Source organism: Triturus cristatus, chromosome 3_1, assembly GCF_964204655.1.
Source record: "Triturus cristatus chromosome 3_1, aTriCri1.1, whole genome shotgun sequence".
Classification (NCBI taxonomy): domain Eukaryota; kingdom Metazoa; phylum Chordata; class Amphibia; order Caudata; family Salamandridae; genus Triturus; species Triturus cristatus.
In genome coordinates this window covers 574,928,517-574,952,233 of record NC_140583.1, presented here as the reverse complement: position 1 = coordinate 574,952,233, position 23,717 = coordinate 574,928,517, and the positions used below count along the sequence as shown (strand labels likewise).

Genomic DNA, 23,717 nt, shown 5'->3' with positions numbered 1-23,717 from the left:
GCAGATCGCGATTGCGCTGGGGTCTGCGGTCCAGAACATCCTTATCCACTGGCGCACCAACACTGTCCCCTCCATCACGGGTTGGTTGCATAGGCTTTGGCATGTGCTGGGAATGGAGAAGCTGTCGCTCACGGTGGCGGGGGAAATAGACCAATTTGAAGAGCTGTGGCAACCCTTTCTAGCGCTGCTGTCCACCGAATTCCGGGAGCTCACCTGTCCGAGGTATCTTAGGCTTCTCAGGCTGACGCCGCCGGTGATCCCGGCGGACTAGATCACATGTGAGACAGGGGCCTCCGGGGGGTGGGGGGGGGGTGCGGGGCTTCTTGGTGAGGACTAATCTGACACGGGACCATAGGACGGGGGGGGTGGGGTATTGTTTTTTCTTCCTTCCTTTCTTTACTGGGGGGATGGGGGGGGGGTGGATTGTGCTTTGTCGAGTTGCTGCTGGCTTTCATTGCTCAGATTTGGGGTGTTGGATATGCACGCAGGGATTCCACAGTTTGCATTTCTAGCCTTTCATTTACTGTGCTTTTCCCCTGGCCCATCGAGCTATCCATCGCCAACCCTCTTGAGTTGCACCTTTTTTCTTTGATTGTATTAAATGTACCCTAACCTCCTATCCCCCTCCCCCATGGTTTGTTTTGTTTCAATAAAAACGTTTTAAACATAAACAGGTGCCGGGGACTACAGAGAAAGGGGGCCGGGATTGACAACCCTTGTTGCATGTGACAATAAATGACCTAGTATTACATTCTCTCTATAATGGTGAGTTCAAATCAGAACATGCCAAATGTGGCCCTCGGGGTAAACGCACTGCTACTGGGCGCCAGAGACACACAAAAATCACTATTCGGCTCCCGGGCATCGGCTAAGCTTTATCCAAACAGTTCTGAAGTGCTGCTCACGTGGTATTAAGAAGTCTTTTCTTGCACTTTTTCGTCGAACAGCACGTCACAGAGACCGGTCTGTGTGCAACCCATTAATAAAACAAATTGCACCTCTGCCAGTGGCATAGTGTTAACTTTTGTTGAAATAGTGCCAAGAAACACGCTTATGCTGTTTGTGAGCGCTATAAAACAAATAAATTGTACCTATTTCAGCTGCACGCAAGTTACCAACTGAAGCGTGTTACAATAGTGCTCAATGGAAGGTCCTTGCTCTTCATCTGATGTGTGCATAAAATGAAAAGCATGTCATGCTTTGTTAGCACTGGAGTCGTAGAAGAATATGGAAGGATTTGCTGTCTTCGTCTTTCTTTTCTCATCTTGGTCATTTTCAATCTTACTTTCATTAATCTTGCACTTAATTTACTAACTTTTCCTACTTATGCCTACTGCTGATTTTTGTTTCTACTCCTATGTTGCATACTTCCTCTTACTGTGCTACGTAACCTCTTAATTTTACCTTTCTCTTACACCTCATATTTGTTCCCACACTTACGTTTTATTATTCCAACATACTCTTGCTTCCACTTACAATTTATTACGCCTATTTCCTCCTGCTCTAACTCATTTCTCCTCTTACTCCTATTACGTCTTCTAACTGCTATTCTTACTTTTGCTACCGTATTTACCAAATGCCCTTATTACCATTAACTTAGTCCTACCTACTCCTACTTGCACTCTTACTCCTGCATACTCCTACTTGAACCTACCTTCCACTACTTTTACATCTAAATACTTCAGCTCTTCTGCTTAGCCCTTCTTATGCCTATTCTTACTCATACTTGGGAGAGGAGTTGGCCTAACGGCTAGGGCGGTCGACCTCGAATCTGGGGAACTGGGTTCGAGTTTCAACAATGACGCTGAACATCCTGTGATTCTGGGCAAATCACAATCTACCTGTGCCTAACAAATATGAATGTGTCCTCATGTAACGCAACTGGTGCTCATGTAAAGCGCTATGATACCCGATACGGGTCAAGTTCGAGCTATATAAAACTCCATAAAATAAATAAAAATAAAAAAAATGAACAGGATCTGCTCGGTCGCATTGGAAGGTAAACAAGCATTTGCAATGCAATTGGTCTCGCATTTGTGAGAGTTAGAGCTATTGACATTGTAAAGGACAGTGTATTTTACTTATGTGTTTTCTGCTTGGAGTGGAGTGAATGTGTGTGGTGTCAAGTGGACATATGTGGTTTGGATTGGAATTGTTAGTTGTGGAATTGTATTGTGTGGATTGGATCTGTGTAGCGAAATAATGTAATTATGTGGATAGTAATTGTGTGGTATTGAGTGTACTGGAATTATGTGGAGTGGGATTGTGTGTCATGGAGTGGGATTGTGTGTCTTGGAATGAGATTATCTGGAATGGTATTTTGCGTTGTGGAGTAGTATGTAGTGGAGTTTACTTATGTGGTGTGCTGTTAAATATTATAGCATGATGTGGAATTTTGTGGTGTAGATTGGATGTATGTGGTGTGTTATGTAATTCTGTTGTTGGTTTGAATTATGTAGTTTGTTGTTGAATTATGTGGTGTGGAATGGAAATGTGTAGAGTTGAAATGTGTTAAGTGGAAGTGTTCGCTGGTGGGTGAAAATTATGTTGAGTGGTATTATGAGGCATGGTGTGAAGTGTAGTTATGTGGAATGTTGCTACGTGACAGACTGGATTTATGTGGAGTGTATTTATGCAATATGGATGAGAGCATAATTATGTGGAGGTTAATTATGTGGTGCTGAGTGGTATTATGTGGAGTAATTATGTGTGATGAATTGTGTGGGGATGAATTGTGGAATTGTGACGTGTGGAATTATGTGGCATGGTGTGGTGTATAATTGTGCGGAGTGGAATTATGTAGCATTTTGCAGAGTTGTATTTTGTGGAGGGTAATTCTGTGTTTTGGAGTTGCGTGTAAATATGTTGTGTGACGTATAATTATATAGGTTGAAGTGGAATTATGTGTACTTGAATTGTGTAGTGTGGAGTGTAATTATGTGGTTTGGAGTGCTATTAAGTTGTGTGGAATGTTATTATGTGATGTGGAATTATGAGGTATGGAGTGAAGTAGAAATATATGTTTTTTCATATTTAGGATTGTAATTATGTGGTATGGAATGTAGGGTTAAATTATTTATAGTTGAATAGTGTGGCATGGAATTATGAGAGGTTCAAATGTGCTGAGTTTGGTAGAATTAGGTAGCGTGGATTTCAGCAAGCTGTGCACGCTAAGGCTTTTATGTCATGGGGTATCAAGTTGACGATTATCTATTTTTCTTTGTAAAAATAATTTGGGCTGTTTCTTTACCTTCCGGTACATTTCTGACTAATTTGTTTAGCTAAATTGTAATGTTTCTTTTTGTGCGTATGCAGGAAAGAACGAGTGTATGTGGAATGTTGCTACGTGGCATAGACTATATTTATGTGGAGTGTATTTCTGCAATATGGATGAGAGCATAATTATGTGGAGGTTAATTATGTGGTGCTGAGTGGTATTATGTGGAGTAATTATGTGTGATGAATTGTGTGGGAATGAATTGTGGAATTGTGACGTGTGGAATTATGTGGCATGGTGTGGTGTATAATTGTGCGGAGTGGAATTATGTAGCATGTTGCAGAGTTGTATTTTGTGGAGGGTAATTCTGTGTTTTAAAGTTGAGTGTAAATATGTTGTGTGACGTATAATTATATAGGTTGAAGTGGAATTATGTATACTTAAATTTTGTTGTGTGGAGTGTAATTATGTGGTTTGGAGTGCTATTAAGTTGTGTGGAATGTTATTATGTGATGTGGACTTATGTGGTATGGAGTGAAGTAGAAATATATGTTTTTTCATTTTTAGGATTGTAATTATGTGGTATGGAATGTAGGGTTAAATTATTTATAGTTGAATTGTGTGGCATGGAATTATGAGATGTTCAAATGTGCTGAGTTTGGTAGAATTAGGTAGCGTGGATTTGAGCAAGCTGTGCACGCTAAGGCTTTTATGTCATGGGGTATAAAGTTGACGATTGTCTATTTTTCTTTGTAAAAATTATTTGGGCTGTTTCTTTACCTTCCGGTACATTTCTGAACTATTTGTTTAGCTAAATTGTAATGTTGCTTTGTGTGCGCATGCAGGGAAGAACGAGTGTATACAAAAAATCATCCTATTTCTCAGTATTAACTTCCACACCTCTAAACAATAATCCCAATCCTAGAATGAGTTATCCGTTTGCTTTACAACAGTTAGTAAAACAAGGAAGTGCTTTGCGAGTCTGTAAGTAGCAACGGATTTAAAGGGACTTGTTTTTGTGCAAAGTATTGCTTTTCCCAGTTCAAGGAAGGGATAAAAAAATATCTTCAGATAATAATAGGGGTGACAGGATGGTGCGATAGCAGAATATTGATTTGTGTGTATCTGGTGAGGACTGTGGGCAGCAAGTGCTTGATACGCTATTTGCATGAGAAAATACTATATATTTTTTTCGTTATCCTCAATTAGTTATTAGTAAGGAAGGGGGAAGAGAAGCGTTCACCGACAGCATTCGGTTAGTCTTAGGGACACAAAGAATGCTGTGGTCTGTGGTAGATGGCGCCCAGAAGGCATACGTATATGTATCAGGAGCTGCCAAAGAAAGGAAGTGGAAATGTGCTTTAGACGTTGCTGGTATTGATGGCTACTGTGCGGTTGCAGACTTCGCTGGGATGACAGTTGGTGGGGAAATGCTACGTTGTCATTGTAGGTTTAATTCATGAATCGCTCATTCTCTCTGGTGTTTGTCCTTGGGGTACTTGTTGACTGGTGCTACATATGGGATCTGGTTTGCCTTTGACAGCAGGTATGGTTTAGTGGGGTACATAGTGTAAATTAATGTTGGTGTGAGGAAACAAAAATCTGACCCTTTGTACATTTGATATTATTGTGTGCATCATGCAGAGGATGAAAAGTAGCAGGAACGGCTTTGATGCCGTATAGGCTAGCAGGAAGAAATGTTTTGAGGTGGTCAGTTGCAGAGATTGTTCAACATTTTTAAAACTTCCATAGTGGCATTGGGGAGGCCAACAGCTGAAAGGCTCTGTCTTTACTGGTAGGCAGTGGTTAGATGGTGACCGGTCATCAGTCTTTCTGTGGGTGATGGACAGGGGAGCAGTAGGCGGCGGTCACAGGTTTGCAGTGACATCCGAGGGGTGGTTTTAAAGGCGGGCAGAAAAGCATAATTGCGGGTTTCATAGGGGTGAGGGTAGAGTGTAATGGATGAGTTAGTAGCAGGCACGACGGAAGTGATCTGCGTTTGGAGGTGGTTAACAGAGAGGGCTTCGCTTGAAGGTGAGTCATCAAGTAGGAGGATGTGTTTGGTGGGCCGGCTGGAGGCAGTGTTATGTAACTTTGCTGGAGGGCGCAGCAGCATTTACTGATGTATGTAAATCGCTCGATGAGAGGGCGGATGTGACCAATAGAGGAACCAGAATCCTTTTTTTATGGCTGGGGTGAGCCCCTGCATAATGGCGGGTCGCTGGCCTGAGGGCTCTTGACTGGCGAGGAGAATGGGGGGCCCCCTCCATGTACTTTGCAGGGGGGCCCCCTCAAGTTTCGTTACGCCACTGCCGGGAAGGTGTCTCATCCCGGGCTGCCACACGCGACGGGGGGGCTGAAGCCCTTTGAGTCCAATGGGTGTTGCGCGCCTGGTTAGGCCCAAAGATACATATATCGGCTGTGGGGGGGGGGGCGCTCCCTTGACAGTGCACTAGCCTTCTAGATGATGCACGTGTACACAACAGAAAACAGACCCCAAAGAGCGCTTCCGATGGCAGATATTTTACCCTCTCACAGCTGCAGCTCTGCCACGAACAGTACAATACTCCCATACATGCCAACATTTCAGAAGAGCAAAGTGGGAGATTTAAAAAAAAAGAAAGAAAAATCGGGAGAATTGGGCCTTCAATCGGGTTTCTGTCATGTATGGACTTTGGAAGTGTGCTGCTGCAGGATCGGACATTTGAAAGCAAATTCACGTGTTTTTTTTATCACCTTTCAGAAGCATGGAGCGCAATGGCAGGCAGAGAAAGAGGGGGATGCAAGAGTTGTGCACTGGCCTGGCAGGTTGCGGTCAGTGCATACACCCCCCCTCCCCCGTCAGCCCGGGCTTAAACAGCTTCCGGGCACACACACAGCCGCCCCCCCCCACTTCACAGGTGTTTTAAAGACCATTCGGTTGTTAATGGGGCTTTGTTGGTTTTTCACCCCTTCTAGAGCCCCTGCATCGCCATTCTGACTATTGCTGGAAGAATTAGCACGTTACACATTACCAAGCCCTGTCAGCTGCAACCCCGAGGAATCGGGTTTTTGCTTGCAGGAATCGGGAGGCGGGAGACTAGACTTCAAATCGGTAGTCTCACGCCTGAATCGGGAGTGTTGGCATGTATGAATACTCCTGGCTGTGAGAAGAGGATACAAACAAGCATTGGCGCTGTAATTACAGACACTGCAAAGACAGCTCCAGCGCCCTCGCAAAGAAGCGGTGCATACCAGCCCTGCCCAGGCAGGAAAGGGGAGTGTCAGCCGGGTCGAGAGACGTCCACCACCACCGTACCAACGCAGCGGGTATAAGAGTCAGCACCCCTGTGTAACCCCCAAACAGGCGCACGGGCAATACGGGCTGTGGCCAGAGACTCCCGTGCTAATAGCAGACGAACGGAGTGTCCTCCACCATTGCATAAATAAGGAGCTAATTAAAAGGAGTAGAGCGCGAAAGCGAAACCAAGCAGGGACACAATGGCATGGAGCCCAGCGATCTGCAATTCCTAAGACAAAGGAAGTGAAAGTGAGAACTGCGAGCTACGAAGTCACGGGCACAGAAACGGCGACGGAGTGCAGCAAAAACCACCAGACTCTGACCGTACCCCTTGGCACCTGCAAATGTACCCGGAGCAGCAAGGGGTACGGCGCATAGGTGGGAGCAGTAGCGGGAGGCAGCGAGAACTGTGAGCTACGGAGGACGGTGAGTCACTGGTACTGGCACAGTAGCGGCGACGGTGCACAGCTGAAAACCGCCAGAGCCAACCATACCCCCCTGGTGCCTGTAATCACACCCGGAGCGGCGGGATATATGGAGCAGTAGCGGGAGGCAGCAGGTAGCAGACGGCGGTAGCAGAAGTCTGCAACGCGAGAGCAGGCTCCCCTCTGGTGCAGGAGAACAAGTGAGCCCGAGTAAGACGCCTAAAATCGGAGACTGGGACCAGGGCATACCAAGCCAGAACCATCACACCCGAGGTCCAGGGGAGGACCACCTTTCCCACCGACAAAAGTGCAAAGGAAAAAAGAGAAGGAAGGAGTAACCTGCAGCGGCGCAAAATGGCACTGAGCCTGTCGATCCGCTTTCAGCAGGGAGGACAAAGGAGGTGATAGCGAAACCCACAAGACCACAATAGCGATGAACCCGCCGTCACACATGCAGTAAGGGCATCACAGCAAGCCTCCATTTCTGAACCCTCCTACCTGAGACCTCCTAACACCTGCAACCACACCCATGACGCACGGATAAGAGCAGTAAGTGGGGACAGGGGCAGCAAGAGGTGTGCACCACAGGCTTCCCCCCAGCAGTGGCAACCACTGCTGCGTATCGGTCTACCCACCACTTATTCACAGGTGACAGAGACGGCGTGCAAGGTAATTAATGTGCAGTAGGGAAGGAGCAACCACAAGTCTGGGGCCCTGAAGGGACAATAAGGGCAGATAAATCCTCTCCCAACGGGTGAACTGACGAAAGTTGTCCTCCTCTAGACTCTTAGGGTATTTGGGGGTAGCTCTGTCTGAGTTAGGAGTGAGATGCACTCCTTTCCCCATTTCTTCACAGCTGTGCAGCACTTAGTGCCAGCTGCAACGTTTAGATTTGTGCAAGTACGCACCCTGGTCTTTCGCTACATTGGCAGCAGCCCCGACATTCTGGACACAGGGCATTTGAGCCCCTTTGAGTTGGCCAGTTGACCAGGGGGACCGGGAGGCTTGTAGGGCGCCAGGCCCCATGTGTATTTGTTGTGCTAGGAAATGTATTTCATGTAGTTTGATTTTCGGACCCTGTTCTGGCTACCACTAAATTGTGCTTTTATGATTTTGAGGTTGTCTTGCATACTTTGGTTTATGCTAGTGAAATTATGTTCCACCCTGTGCTTTTTGCCCCTAATGTTGGAAATACTTAGGAGGTAAGTGTCTAATATTAGACTGTTGAGATTTTGGACGTACATTGCGTTTGGGGCCTATTGTGATGCTGTGCTTAATGTGGTTTATGTCTCAGGATGATGATAAGTACAGTGATTTTCCTCTTACACCACTCCATCTTCAGTCCTATCTTGTTGAATCAGCCCTGTTCTGAAGTAACAACCTGTTCCTAATCGCCTCACTTTCCTGTCTCCACAATAGATCAGTTCCCTTCACCCGACGTCAGGATTATGTGCCCCATTCTTGTCCTCATACTTCTCCTCACCACCGCTTTCCTAGTAACACCCTTCCCTTATCCCCACCACCCTCCTCCTCCACAATTTCCCAACATGGCCACCACTCGAATTAAGTCTGGAATTAATTGCTACAAAATCATTTACCCTTCTAACCTGACTAAAGCTGCAGCAAAACGTTTCAAGCATAACACCATTGAATGTTTCCCTGATTCCCTGTTTGTTGATCAGTTTTACAATGGTCGTTATGGGAGGCTTAAAAACGATCTCATTTTTTTCACGCACGAGATACCCTCTTGGTCTACCAGCTTTTACAACTCCCTTAACGTCACCTCCTCCTCCTCTATCCCTCATGGGAAACAGCTAAAAATGTCCCCCTCTGCGGGTTTCAACGGCTCCCTCACTATCTCACTCTATAACAACGGTACTGTCATGATCCAAGCCAAAGACACCTGTCTCTCTCTCTTTGACCACCTCTTCCCTTCCCTACTCCCCTCCCCTGCGACCGGGCTATCCCTTGACTCTTCATCTAGCTCCACCAATTACTCCCTTTCTCCTCCCTTGACCCCCCCACTCTCCAATAGGCTGCACCCTTGGGAGGCACAGGTCGACCTTCTTCCCTCCCCTCCCATTCTTCCCCCCTCATAGTATGCACCCCCCCTCTTTACTTCAGCCTTACCTCTAGCTAACACGCTCCTCGTCCATTCTGCACCGTCCCGGCACTCCATTCTCATCTCCTCCCCCCTATCCCTACCCGCCACCCCCCTCCTTAGACCACCTCTCCTCCAGCCTTCTCCCCTAGTTAACTTTCCTTACGTTCCCCTTATTCCCTCCTCCTCTCTGCTTTTCCTCCCCATCCTCCCCTCACTATGTACCCCGATTTCCCCACAAATACATTCCATCTCGCTCCTTCCCCACACTCCTCCAGCAATGCTGTGCTACCCCCTTTCCCCCCCTGGTAACCCTTTCCCTCCCTCGGACCGATCAGAACCACTTCCTTTCTTCAACTTCCCTATCTCCCAATCCCCCCCACTCTGCCTGATACCCGCTCCCTCACAGCCACCTCACCTAGCTGCCAGGGCCTCTCCAACCCCCTCCCCTCTCTTCCTCCCAAAACTCCTTCATCCCTATGACCCCACACACTCCTCCCCTCTCCTTCCGCCCCACCGCCTCACTCCTCTCCTATCGCCCCCTAATTTTGTCCTTAACTCCTATCCTTCATGAAACGCTAACAACGACAACTCTCCTCCCACCCCTGGTGCACCAACTCCTGCTCTCATCCAAAACCTTTCCCCACCTCTGAACCCTATTTCCCCTACTCCCCTCCCGTTCCCCAACGTCTCCTTGCAATCCACCGCCAAGTGCACCCCCTCCTGATTCCATCGAGCCACCAAACATGCCGTGCTCTGCCTTACTCTCTCTGGAAAATAAGCTAGGCTCTCTATTCACCTCCATCTCCCAACTTGAAGCTACCATTTTAGTTTTAAGCTCCAAGATCTCGACTTTTCCATACCCCTCAATTCCTTTGGAAAACACTCACCCTCCCACGAGATGCACCTCGCCCCCACACCCCATAATAGCTAAGCATAGCCTGTCGTCTGCAAATTCACACAAGCACTCAAACACCACCCTTCTTCCACTTCCCAGTAACCCTGTTATCTACACTACTCCGGCCATCTCCTCTGTCAGAACCACTCATCCACCTAAACCCTCCCGAGCGCCCTCATATAAGTACAATATCCCCATCACCCCTCATAGCCCAAGTGCCCCCGTCACCAAAACAGTCGCGAGAGAGCTGCGCTGTATGCTCCACAACTGCAGATCTGCAATAAAACACAAACTTGAAATCTCCGATACCATCAACTTGCACAATATTGACATGCTCTTCCTCACAGAGACCTGGTTCAACGATACCTCTCACTCTATGTTTGATCTCCTTGTACCTACAGGCTATTCTATACTTAGAAATGACAGAATTGACAAAGTTGGGGGAGGTGTGGCAGTCATCTTTAGAAACTCCCTTCAACTTAAGGCTCTTCCTAACAGCTCCTTCCACACTTTTGAATGCCTATCTCTTGAGCTTCAATTGCACCACCGCTCACCTCTCAGATTCCATGTTATCTACCACCCGCCTGGTAGCAGCCCTTCGTTTATGGAGGAACTCACGGACTGCATCAGTGACCAATACTCGCAAAGTGACAATTAGATCTTCGTGGGTGACTTCAATGTCCACTGGGGCTTCCTCAAGACACCTATGCGAATTTGCTGGCCACCTTCCTCTCTGCAAACGATCTTATCCAACACTGCACTGAAACAACACACTCTAAGGGCTCAACCCTGGACCTTGTTATTTCTAAAGCAGGCTTGCTGACCATCGCTACCCCTATTCATGTAGACTGGTCTGACCACCTCCTCATCCCATTTTCTCTTCACCTATCACACTTATAACTCTTGTCCAGCCTAAGAGGGCTACTTCCTGGTTCTGTGACACTAAAAATATTGACCTCAGTACCCTCTGTGATTCTGCCTTGCTATCACTACCAAGGCTAGACCCGGACCTAGATGTTAACAAACTCACCTCCCAATGCCTTACAGTCCTTGCAGTCGAAATCAATAATGTCGCTCCTCTCCAAAGCAAAAAGAAAAGGCCCACTCCCTCAGCACCTTGGTTTAACAAATCCCTCTATGAAGAAAGGAAGTACCTAAGAGTCCTTGAGAAACAATGGAGACAAGCGCCCTCCACCGAAAATTTGGCCACGCTTCGTTCAGCAAGATCCAAGTACCACAAGCACATCTTCCTTGGAAAAGCGTCGCACTTCAAATCCCTCCTTGACTCAGCCAAAAATAGACCCAAAAAACTATTCGACCTCATCAAGAACCCAAACAGTTCTCCCCAACCTCCAAATTGGAGGATTCCACAAAGAAAGCAGTGGAATTCGCTATATTCTTTGACGAAAAGGTGAAATCACTTGTAGATCAGGTCATTCATCCTACCCCTACAGAGGAGCGCAAATCCTTAACCATTTGGCAAAACTTTGACCCCATCTCTGATGATGCCCTCCTTAAATGCATCCTCGATACAAAGCCCTCTAACCATTTTCTTGACCCCATCCCTAGTGCCATTGCCATTGACTTCTATACCCATCCTCTTTCCTATTGGACCACTCTGGTCAATCTCTCCCTCAGTCAAGGCTCCCTTCCTGTTTCCTTCAAAACTGGGCAGGTCACCCCTCTGCTTAAAAAACCCACTGCTGATGCGAACGACCTCAACAACTACCGTCCCATCACTAACCTACCCTTTCTTGCGAAAATCACAGAAAAATGTGTAGCGAAACAACTCTCTCGCCATATCAAGGACAATGATCTTCTTGACAATTTCCAGTCCGGCTTCATTCAAAACTGCAGCACTGAAACAGCCCTGCTGCTAGTGATTGATGACGCGCTGCGGATACTCGATTCAGGGGAGTCTTGTCTTCTAATTCTTCTTGACCTTTCTGCAGCCTTTGACACTGTCAATCACAACACTCTCCTTAACACTCTTCAACAGAGAATGGGCATGGAGGGCACTGTGCTCAAATGGTTTGCCTCCTTCCTCTCTGATAGATCCCAAATGATCAAAATAGCAAACAGTCTTTCATCTCCTTTAGCGGTCAGTCAAGGTGTCCCTCAAGGCTCTATACTTGCACCCAAACTGTTCAATCTCTATTTAGAACCGTTGGGAAATCTCCTGACTAAATCCGGGATCCACTATCATCTATATGCAGACGACACTCAAATCTACCTTAAGGTGGCCTCCAATCACGATCTCTCCTTCCTAGGCTCTACTCTCGACTCCATTCAAAACTGGATGATAACTCATCAACTGATCCTGAATCCCTCCAAAACTGAATTCCTCCTCCTCTCCTCCTCACTTTCTCCTCCCCCAGTGCAAACAAGGATGGAAGGGTTCAGATTAATCTACTGAACAATAAACCCATCATTGTCGAGAGCGCAAAATCCCTTGGTGTCATACTCGACAAAAAACTCAATCTACTCTCCCACATCGATTCCATTGCAAAGTCTGCTCGATACCAACTGCGCCTTCTTTGGAGGATTTGTCGCTTCTTCCCGGAGCACGACCTTAAAACCCTGGTCCAACCGCTGGTTCTCTCCAGATTGGACTACTGCAATTCTCTTCTTGCTGGCCTATCCAAAACCCACCTGTCCCCCCTGAAGTCTGTTCTCCATTCAGCAGCTCGTTTCATTTATGGGGCCAAAAGAAGCGACCACATCACACCCATTTTATCCACCCTCCGTTGGCTTCCCATAGAGGCAAGATCTATCTACAAGACTGCCTGTATCACCCACAAAGCCTTGCACTCCTCCTCCCCTCGCTACCTGGCGAATAAACTGAAACTCTATGGAGGCTCCAGACCATCACGTAATGCTGAAAATGTATTGCTTGAACCTCCCACTTTCAAGAAGGAAAGATCGATGGCCCAATCCTTTTCAGGCAACGCGGTGAGAATCTGGAACTCACTTCCGCCTCAGCTCCGGACCACCACCTCTTCCCAGGCCTTCAAAACTGACCTCAAAGCTCTCCTCCTTCAAAGACACTTCCAAATTCAATTCACACCCTCTATTTTCTGAAGGAAGTCCTTCCATTATAGGAAATTCTGTTCTCCATGCCTATAGAAGTGCCTTCCCAGTGTGTTTTTGTGTTTTGAGTGTCTGCCATTTAGTGCAGTATTATACCTCTACTTGTACTTTGTACTCTTTTGTAACATGCACACGTCACCTTTCCTTTTGTAACGTATCGTTTGCTACCTCTTGCATTTTGTTTGCTTTTGATACATGCACAACGGCCACCACTGCCTCATGTAACGTAACTTTTGTTTTAGTGTTTTGAGTGTCTGCCATTTATTGCAACTTTTTACCTCTGTGTACTTTGTATGCTCTTGTAACCTGCACACGCCACTTTTTCCTTTTGTAACGTATTGTTTGCTACCTCTTGTATTTTGTTTGCTCCTGATACTTGCACAATTGTCACTATTGCCTCATGTAACGTAACGTTTGATTTTGTAACATGCTCACTTGTAATTTTTCTCCTTATGTATTATTACTGCTCCTATTGTGAAGCGCTCTGACACCTTCGGGTAAAGTCCGCGCTATATAAAAACGCATTAAATAAAATAAAATAAATACATTGACCACTCCTGCTACTGCCCTGGTGAAGGGGAAGGCGGGTGCTGCCTCATCGGCCTCATCTGTCTCCACTATGGACTCTATTCTACAAAGGGCCGCCTCTGTGCTGGACAAGGAGATTGAGATGGTGAATAGACGCATCTCGAGGTCTCCTAGTACCCCCTCCTATTTTCCCTCCACAGACTCTTGTGTGTTGGATATGTCTAAGGAGGGTGGTACCAACAAACCCGTAGGAGTGGCCAGCCGCCCTGGACCTCATTTGAACTTACAAAGTGGTATGGGGCCTCCGAGCACATCACCTGCTGACTCTAGCCGAATTCTACTGCCGATGCCACTATCATCTGTTATTGTAACACATAATAGGGAGGGTGGCGATTACATAGAGTCAGGGAAATGGCTCTTGTCTGAGCAGTAATACGTTGATACCTCCCTCCGCTTATCTAAGTGTAGGGGTAATTCCGGCAACGGATGAGATTTCGCAGAAGGGTCTTGGCATCAAAAGGAAAATTCAAGATACTGGGGGTAAAACGAAGAAAGCGAAACCCAATTTGGCATACAAAACCCCCGCATCTGACCCAAATCCCCTCCCATTCCTCCTACTTTGGATTTCTCTGGGGCGTTGATCGCATTTCAGTCAGTAATGTCCAAATTGTTCGACCTTAAATTGAGCCCCATTTTTGAGAGGTTGACTAAAATGGAGGATAGTATAGCGTTACGTAACACTGTGGAGGCGGTGCCTCCATTAGGAGTACCTAGTGCTGCCCTCGGCCAGAAGCCTGTACGGGTCTTCGAGTCACAGACCAAACAGTTGAATCCCATAGACCAGCCTCTAACCTCATTATCTTTGCAGCCTGTAGAACCGGGATCTGGGGACAAGAACTCAGCAGTAGGCTCAAGAAGAAATACCCTTGTACCCGGGAACGGCTCAGGTGCTAGCTACAGTTCTAGGGATGGGAGGTTGGGGATAAGTGAGGTGCTAACGAGTCTCCCAGTAACAGACCTACCAACTGAATCCACTCCTTATGTAGTAGTTCTGGGGAGTGTTCCGTCTCTCCCCCGAGGGGCGATTGCGTAATTGTTAACTTTGATAACCCTCATATTGCGGGTAGGATATTGTCCAGGGATACTGGTCCCCCTAAACCAGGATCTGCCATCAGGGCACTCCCATTGGGCTTTTTCTATAAACCGGATTTATTAAAGGAAACACTATTTAATGCCCATAGGGAAGTTCCCCGAGGTGGGTGGTTATCTAAAACACCTTCTGTGCAACAGCTCACTCCTGCAGCCTACTTACCATCCATAACCTCTGGTCCGCATGAAGCTTGCCCCTCGTTGGAGTCAAATAATAGATTCTTTGCATTAACAGGGATGGAGGAGTGTGATTGACTAAGTAATTATATGTCTCACGGTAATGAGATTGATGTTCAGAAGCAGCATTCATTAAAGGTAGTTGAGGAGAGCCGAAGTGTAACAGCTATTACATTTTTGTCCTGGATATTGCAGGGTTAGCAAATAAGTTCAATGATCAACTATGGTTGCAATTCGTGAAGCAATTCCAGGTGATCAGCCTTCAAGAAACATGGGTGGTGGATTGTGACTTATTCCTGGAGGGCTACAAGGCTTTCTTTGTCCCAGCTATTTCTATGTCAAGTGGAAGACCTAAGGGTGGTTTAGTTACCTATATCTCTTTGGCTGTTGATTGTCAGATCCGGGTTGTGCCATCTTCATGCCCGGGAATATTGGCACTAACACTAAAAAAGGGAGATACCAGTTGGGGTCTTATCAACTTTTACAACTCTGTGCCTTACTTACCCGGTGCCTGTAACATCACCTCCCTGGTACATTTATTAACCAGTCATTTGACTCTATCTTACATAACCTTATGGTTTTTGGTGATTTCAACATCCAATGTCATCCTTTATATCTGAAATGGGTTGTCCGCGAATTAAGGGGTTTCACTTTGAACATCTTGCTCAGGGGGAATTGTTGAATAACTTGCTATATGAATTTGATATGATGTCCATTATGTCCCTAACTGCCCGCATACCTTATTCCCTGTTCCAACCTTTAAAGGAAGAGGTAGGGGGTCATTCATTGACTTTATTTTAATCTCTTCCTCTTTACAATCTTTATTTTGTGGCTTTAACATTGCTGAGAGTGTACATAGTGATCATAACCCCCTCTTGGTTTCCATGAAGGGTCCATTGTCAACACGTATTGGTGATGTAGCAATCAGGGGTACACTTAGACCCACGGATGGCAACCGACGTCTGAAATGGTCCAAGGTTTCCCCAGATAAATTTGACCGGGCAGTAAAGGAATCCTGTGCACTTGAGTTAGCATGCTGCACTGCGGCAGGTTCTTCCCCAGACGAGGTAATTGGTGCCTCTGAATTTATAGCCCATAAAGTTGGTGAAATTTTAAGTATTCCGGCAGGTAGAACGGTTAGATCCGGCCCCAGATGGTTTGACGCGTCTTGTTCCCGGACTGCGAAAAATTTGAGGGAAGCCCTGGCTGTCAAACCAAGAAATCAAACCCTGGTGTGCACTCGCCGTAAAGAGTGTAAATTATCCCTGGCCAGACGGAAGGGTGTTCTGAAAGGGGAGGCTTGGAGGGAGTTGATCGACTCAAGTACCCTCAGAAATAGCTCCAGGTTGTGGAGCATCGTAAACAGCCCTCTTTGTGAACAGCTAGTGGGGGGCGGGGGCACCCTAGATGCGCATATCACCGAGGAGGAATGGGTGCTCCATTTTAAATCAATGTTTGGTAGCCCAACGGATCACCCTTGCCAAGATGATCGGGATTCAAATGTCCCGGTAATGATTTTCGAACAAGGCAAGATGGAGATTGGCATTGCGGGGCTATCTACTGACAAAGCGCCGGGCCCAGATGGCATTCCTCCGGATCTGTTTAAGTCCGAGCCCTCTTTCTGGGCACCGGTACTTGTGACTGTGTTTAACGCAGCCACAAGGAACGGTTGCCCGCAGTCCTGGGCCACTTCCACTATAGTCCCTGTTTTTAAGAAGGGCGATAGGAGTAGCACTTCTTATTATGGGCCTATCTCCCTCTTTGACTCAGTGGTTAAGGTTGTAGGTCGTATTCTCCTGGTGAGATTATCCACCTGGGCGGAGGAACATAAGATTTTGTCAGATGTCCGGTTTGGATTTCGACCGGGGAGATCAACGGTTGCCCGGTGCCTCAACCTTTCTATATTAATGAGCAAATACACACTTGCCCGCCCCAGTACTGTTTACCTTGCCTTCATTGACTTGTCTTCTGCTTTTGATTGTGTCAACAGGGTCAAATTGTGGCAGTCCATGAGGGCAATGGGGGTGGACAACAGCGTTGTTAACTTTCTAGAGGATTTGCACAAGTCTACCACGGCTAACATCAGGTTCTCTAAGGATCTTAGGGTTACCAGGGACCTGGAGATCAAGAGGGGAATACCGCAAGGCTGTATTTTGGCCCCATTTTTATTTAATTTTTATATCAATGATCTGGACTGTGTACTGAGAGCCACGGGGGTAGACTATCCGTGTGTAGGGAGCCGCGGCATTCCAGTATAACTGTATGCGGACAATGCTGTCCTTTTATCCAGGACCGCACTAGGATTGCAAACTCTATTCCATGCATTTTCCAAATTCATGATGGATCGCAATTTGGCAATAAATAATGCAAAATCGATCATAATGCAAGTGGGGCAACGACCTGAAAAAAGTTTTCAATTTAGTATTGGCCCTGCCAAAATCCCCTCTACGAATGTCTTTTCTTATTTAGGGGTTCTCATGGATGATCAGTTAAAATGGGGGCCACTCATTTTGGGGAAAAGGGGGACCTGTCCAGGGTAAATGCAGCAATGTTTAACTTTGCTTCTAAAATAGGGAGGAAACCGATCGGATCCATGCTAAAAGTTTATCAAGCAAAAAGTGTGGCCGTAGCTAGCTATGGAAGCGAAATTTGGGGATATGCCGCTGTGGACCCCCTTCAGGTGATCGAGAACAACTTTTTGAAGCGTATGTTGAGTGTCCCGCACGGCCTATCTAACCTAGCGGCCCATGAGGAGTTGGGGGTCCCCTTTTTCAGTGACACCTTGTCTGTACGCCCTCTCGTGTTTTGGATGAAGTGCTGGTTGAAAGAGGAGCTAACTCTCAACCATTTGATTTTAAGAGAGTGCAAACCGAATTCTCTGGCTAAATTACATTAAAAGTAGTCTGGACGGGGTAGGGCGAGTTGATTTATTTTTTATACCCGAAACCATTGTCAAGAATGATGTGGCATCAATTAGAGTTGCCTTTTTAACGCAAACGGAAATTGGAAAGGGATGATCAGGAGTTGCAGAAATCAAGTGTTCCGTAAGTTTTTAATGCTCAAAATAACCCCGTAGACGGAGCCTTACCTTATGGGGTCCCTAACTATACAGGAGAGGTTTTTACTAACCAGGTTTCGGATGAACCTTTTTTACCTCCTGCTAGCAAGGCCCAAGGGATGCAGTAGAGGTCAAATGCTAGCACCCTGTGGCTGCGACGGTCAGTCTCCATAGGACTTGCTGCATTTTATGTTCATATGTAAGTTTTATGAAATCCCCCGAAAAAAGTTTTTGGTTCCTATATTAAAGAAGACAAATTTTATTCAAGCTCCCCCTGCCCTATTGTATTTGCAGTTGTTAAAAGTGGACTGTTTATACTTCATTGTGGGATATTTAAAGTCCACAGTGAAAACCAGAGCCTCCCTGGATGCATAGTTAACGTATGAACAATTGGAATCTTAACAAGTTGTAAAGGTTCAGTTCACATCAGAAGGTTAAATATTCAAGGGAGGGAAGCCTTTCATGGTACATTGCACTTTATGATTGCATAATATGTTTATAGGTCGTACTGTGCAAGTGGTTTAATTGTAACCTGTGTTTTTAATTAATCTAGTTTTTACGTATTTGTGTGCTTTACGTCTTTCATGGCACATTGCACTTTATGACTCCATATTATGTTTACAGATCAAACTTGGAGACTGTGCAAGTGGTTTAAATCTTACCTTGTGCTTTTACTGAACCTGGTTTTTATGTATCTGCACGTTTTAACTTTTATGGTTTTCCTTGTGAAACCGAATAAAGTTCATTTGAATTTGACTGAGTATGAATTTTAATAAAGTGAGTGACATGACTCAAGAGGATTGGGCACTGGAATGGAGAGTGTAGCAGAAGAAACACTCATGCTACTTTAGCTAACAGAAAAGATGGAAGAGCAACAGAAATAAGTGAGTGTTGAGGAAGAGGAGGCCTGCCTTTTAATGTTACAGTTTACATGTAAGGACACTGGTAGATTTTTATGAACCCTGCAAAAGGCAAAACCCCATCTCTTTCTTAAATCGTGCTTGCATCTGTGAAGTCTTTACTGAAGAGGCTAATGTGGAGTAGCCGTAGCCAGAAACACACACTTCTAAAGGCAGGTCCTAATGAGGAGATTTGGCAGAGAACTGTTTATAAGATGATTCTTTTACCTGTATTGTCCGAAAACAAGTTATACTAGTACTCTTAATGCTTATGTCCCACCACTGTACAACTCAGCGCAAACTTACAGAGGAGAAGAAAAAAAATGCTATTATTATTCTTGACTGAAGATCGTTGACAAATTTCCTTCCATAGCCAATGCCTCTCAAGTGCTGTATTCCTCAAATCTAGCAGCTACTTAATATTCTGAACTGGGCAATATATCTTATGGGTAATATATATATATATATATATATAATGCTACTTACCAGTATGCATTTGTTCTTGGCATGTAGGGCTGCAGAGTCACACACTAGTGCATAGATCGCCATCTGGTGGTGTGCCCGGATAATTACACTTTGTTGTTGTCCTGGAAGACTCTTTGTATGTTAGATGACTCCTCCTCTGGAGCATAGTGCGCATGGGCATCGACTCCATCTTCAGATTGTTTTTCGCAATAACGGGATATGATGGAGTTGTGTGAGAACAGAAAGAGATGCCCATGTATAATGTATCTAATTAAGATATTACTGGAACAGATAGAGGCAGCCGGGGAGGCGGGTGGGCATGTGTGACTCTGCAGCCAAACATGCCAAGAACAGATGCATACTGGTAAGTAGCATTTTCCTTTCGAGGCATATGGGCTGCAGATCACACACTAGTGCATAGATTGCATAGCAGTTCTCTCCCTTAGTGAGCACCAGTATCTGTTGCAGTGGTTTGAAATAGTGTTTTGAGTACAGCCTGGCCCACACTAGCTTGTTGTTTTACTTGCACATCTACACAGTAGTGCTTTGTGAATGTGTACGGTGTAGACCATGCAGCTGCTTTGCAGATATCATCTAAGGGAATGTTCCCAAAAAATGTCATAGATGCCCCTAATTTACAGGTGGAATGAACCCTAGGGGAAATGGATAGAGTGCGCTTTGCTTTTTGGTAGCAAATTTGAATGCATTTAACAATCCACCTTGCAATCCCAGTTTTTGAAATGGGATTACCTTTGTGTGGGGGAGAAAAGGACACCAAAAGTGGTTTTGTTTTACAAAATGGCTTTTTCCTATCAATATAATAGAGGAGAGCTCTTTTAGCATCTAATGTATGGAGAACTCTCTCAGCAACTGTTTGATGTTGGGAGAAGATTACTGGCAACTCAACAAATTGAGATGGAATGGTGAAATGACTTTTGGAAGGAATTTGGGATTTGTCCTCAGAACCACCTTGTTGTGATGGAGTTGCAAGAATGGTTCTTGAATTGTTAGTACCTGGATCTCACTCACCCTTCTGAGTGATGTAATAGCTACTAGAAAAGCAACTTTCCATGAAAGATATTGTAATTCACATTTATGCAAAGGCTCAAATGGAGGGCCCATGAGCCTGGTGAGAACAATGTTGAGGTTCTATACAGGGGAGGGTGGTACCCTGGGAGGAATTATTTTTTTGAGGCCTTCCATGACGGCTTTGATGGCAGGAACTTTGAATAATGATAGATACTGTCTGTTTTGAAGGTAAGCTGCTATGGCAGCAAGATGTAACCTGATTGAGGAGTATGCTAAAGTGCATTTGTGGAGATGCAGCAAATAGCATATGATGTTCTGGATGGAAACATCTAGTGGGTTGATGTTGTTATTGGTGCAATATATAACAAATCTTTTACATTTAGCTGCATAGCAAGCTCTTGTGGTAGGACGTCTAGCTTCTTTGATAACGTTCATGCAATTAGGTGGGAGGTTGAGATATCCAAATTCTAAGACCTCAGGAGCCAAATTGCTAGGTTGAGCTGCATGGGGTCCGGATGCATGATCTCTCCATGGTTCTGTGCTAACAGGTGTGGTGAGTTTTTGATGTGGTACCACTGAGAGTTCCAATAGTGTGGTGTACCACCGTTGTCTTGTCCATGTTGGTGCAATTAGGATTAGTGTGAGGGAGTGTTGCCGCAGCTTGCGCACCACTAACGAAATGAGTGGGAGAGGCGGAAAAGCGTACGCAAATTTGCCTGACCAACTCATCCATATCGCATTGCCTTTGGACAATGGGTGGGGATACCTGGCGGCAAAGCTTGGGCATTTGGAGTTTAGGTGTGTGGCAAACAGATCTATTTGTGGCTGTCCCCATACTTGAAAGAAAGGCTGAAGAACTTGCGGATGAAGTTCCCACTCGTGGATCTGTTGGCTCTGACTACTCAACAGATCCACATTCTGATTTTGAACTCCTGGTAGATGTTCTGCTAGTAGATAGATGTTTTGAGGAATGGCCCACCTCCATATGCTCTGCGCCAGCCGGGAGAGCTGTAAGGAGTGTGTTCCTCCCTGTTTTTGGATGTAGTACATAGCTGTCATATTGTCTGTGTGAACTAAGACAGTCTTGCCTGATAGGTAACTTTGAAAAGATTTTAGAGCTTGAAAAATTGCTAGCAACTCCAGATGGTTTATGTGGAGTAGCTTTTGTTGTGGTGTCCACCTGCCTTGTACTGTGTGCTCTGACAAATGAGCTCCCCAACCGATGAGGAATGCGTATGTGGTTAGCACTACCTGTGGAACTGGCTCGAGGAACGGCCGTCCTTTGGAAAGGTTCTTGGTGTTCCACCACTGCAGAGAGTGATGTGTCCGGCTGTCCACCACCACCAGATCTGTTAGTTGACCTTGAGCCTGGTTCCACTGGCTTGCTAAGCACTCTTGTAGGGGGCGCATCTGGAGTTTTGCGTGCTGTACCACGAAAATGCAAGATGCCATCATTCCAATTAGTTGCATGAACACTCGAGCTGGTAGTGAGTGCTGAGGTTGAAATTTTAGTATAAGAGCTTACATGGCTTGTATTCTTATTGGGTTGGGGGATGCAAGCCCTTTGGAGGTGTCTATTGTGGCACCTCGATACTGTTGAGACCGGGATGGTTGGAGGTGCGACTTTGTTTTGTTTATAGTGAACCCGAGTTTGTGTATGAGGTAAATGGTCTTGTGTGTGTACTGGACGCATTGCTGGTATGATTTGGCTTTTATTAACCAGTCGTCCAGATATGGGAAGACATGGATGTTTTCCCTTCTCAAGTGTGCTGCTACTACCGCAAGACACTTTGTGAAGACTCGGGGTGCTGTAGTGACTCCGAAGGGGAGGACTTTGAATTGGTAATGCTGACCGTCCCCTACAAATCGAAGGTTCTTCCTGTGAGCTTGGTGAATGGCAATGTGAAAGTAGGCGTCCTTGAGATCTAGGGTAGCAAGGAAGTCTCCTTGTTTTAGCAGAGGAAGGACCTGCTGTAATGTGACCATATGGAAGTGGTCTGACTGTATGTAAAGGTTCAGGGGTCTCAGGTCCAGTATAGGTCAGAGGGAGCCGTCTTTTTTGGGAATAAGGAAATACAGCAAGTAAACCCCTGGGTTTTGCTGGTGTAGTGGGACTAGTTCTATTGCTTGTTTGAGCAGTAGAGCAACAACCTCCTGTTTTAGGATTGTGAGATGCTGTTTGGGTGGTATTGTTGGAGGAGTGGAAGTAAGCTCCAGGCAATAACCTGAGTGAATTATTTGTCTCACAGGCCTCACGGAGTACAGAATTTTATAAAACTCATGCCCTGAAGAAGGTGGCACCCACATCCTTGGGTGATTGCACCGAAACGCGCGTTGGCGTGTCCTACTGTTTTGTTTGGTTGATCGATACACATACCAACATTGTATACCAACCAATTGTTGAGAGGATTTCTGTTCGAATATTTTTATGTGCAGTAGACTAATGTGTAGTACAATTGCTGGTTATGAATGGTTTGAATGTGATGCATGGTTAATATGAATGTGAGATTATAATCGACACACCCCCTTGTGATTTCTCTGTGGGGTCCAGTTCCGATATTGTAAATATTCATTAAAATATTGTATTCTATGGTGTTTGTATATCTTATTTTTTCAATACACACCTACTAAACTATCAATAAACATTGTAAATTTTGATCATATATTTGGTGTCCTCTTCCCCCCTTCTTTCCTATGGTCCAGCCTGAGTGACCTCGAGGGTTAATTATTATTAAGATTTAGTCTGTTTATCATCCAGTAAGGTTGAGCAAACTCTTGTTCGTTTGATTATTTGTCTCACCCACCTGTCTGTTGTGATGGAGTTCCAGACAGGTAGGAACTGTTGTAATCTCCCCCCGACAGGAGTGGAATGGTCTGGGGGGGAAGGGAGGGAAGTAACTGCTTAGGGGCGGAGGCAGTATGGGTGTTGTTACCTCTGCCTTTAGTATTGTTGCCTCTGTATCCTCCTCTGTAATAACCTCTATTGGGCAAGGATTGGGTGGGAGTTTTGTAAGAAGAGGAGGCAGTGTTGGTAGGAAAAGTTGTCGAGGCGCCCCTGTACGAGGAGCGACGAAAGGACGCTCTGGGAGTTTGATTTTGTAAAGCTCCCATGGATTTTGCGGTGTCAGTGTCCTTTTTCATTTTTTCAAGAGATGTATCAACTGATGGGCCAAACAGATGTTGTTGGTCAAAGAGTTGATTGAGAATACTTGTTTGCACTTCTGGTTTGAAACCAGAAATACGCAGCCAAGCATGCCTGCATGAAAGTATGCCGGTACTTATTGCCCTTGAGGCTGTGTCAGCAGCATCTAGAGCGCAACGGATGGAAGTATTAGTAATGACCTTCCCTTCCTATATCAGATCAGTAGCCCTGGTCTTGTATTTGTCTGGTAGATTTGTAT

The 23,717-nt window shown here is 45.7% G+C and overlaps 1 protein-coding gene across 2 annotated transcripts in view; it reads right to left on the bottom strand.

Annotated features, from left to right (window-relative positions):
- CHD2 (chromodomain helicase DNA binding protein 2) overlaps positions 1-23,717 on the bottom strand; it is a 1,941,047-nt gene that overhangs the window by 1,055,484 nt on the left and 861,846 nt on the right. The gene's annotated exons all lie outside the window — the stretch shown is intronic.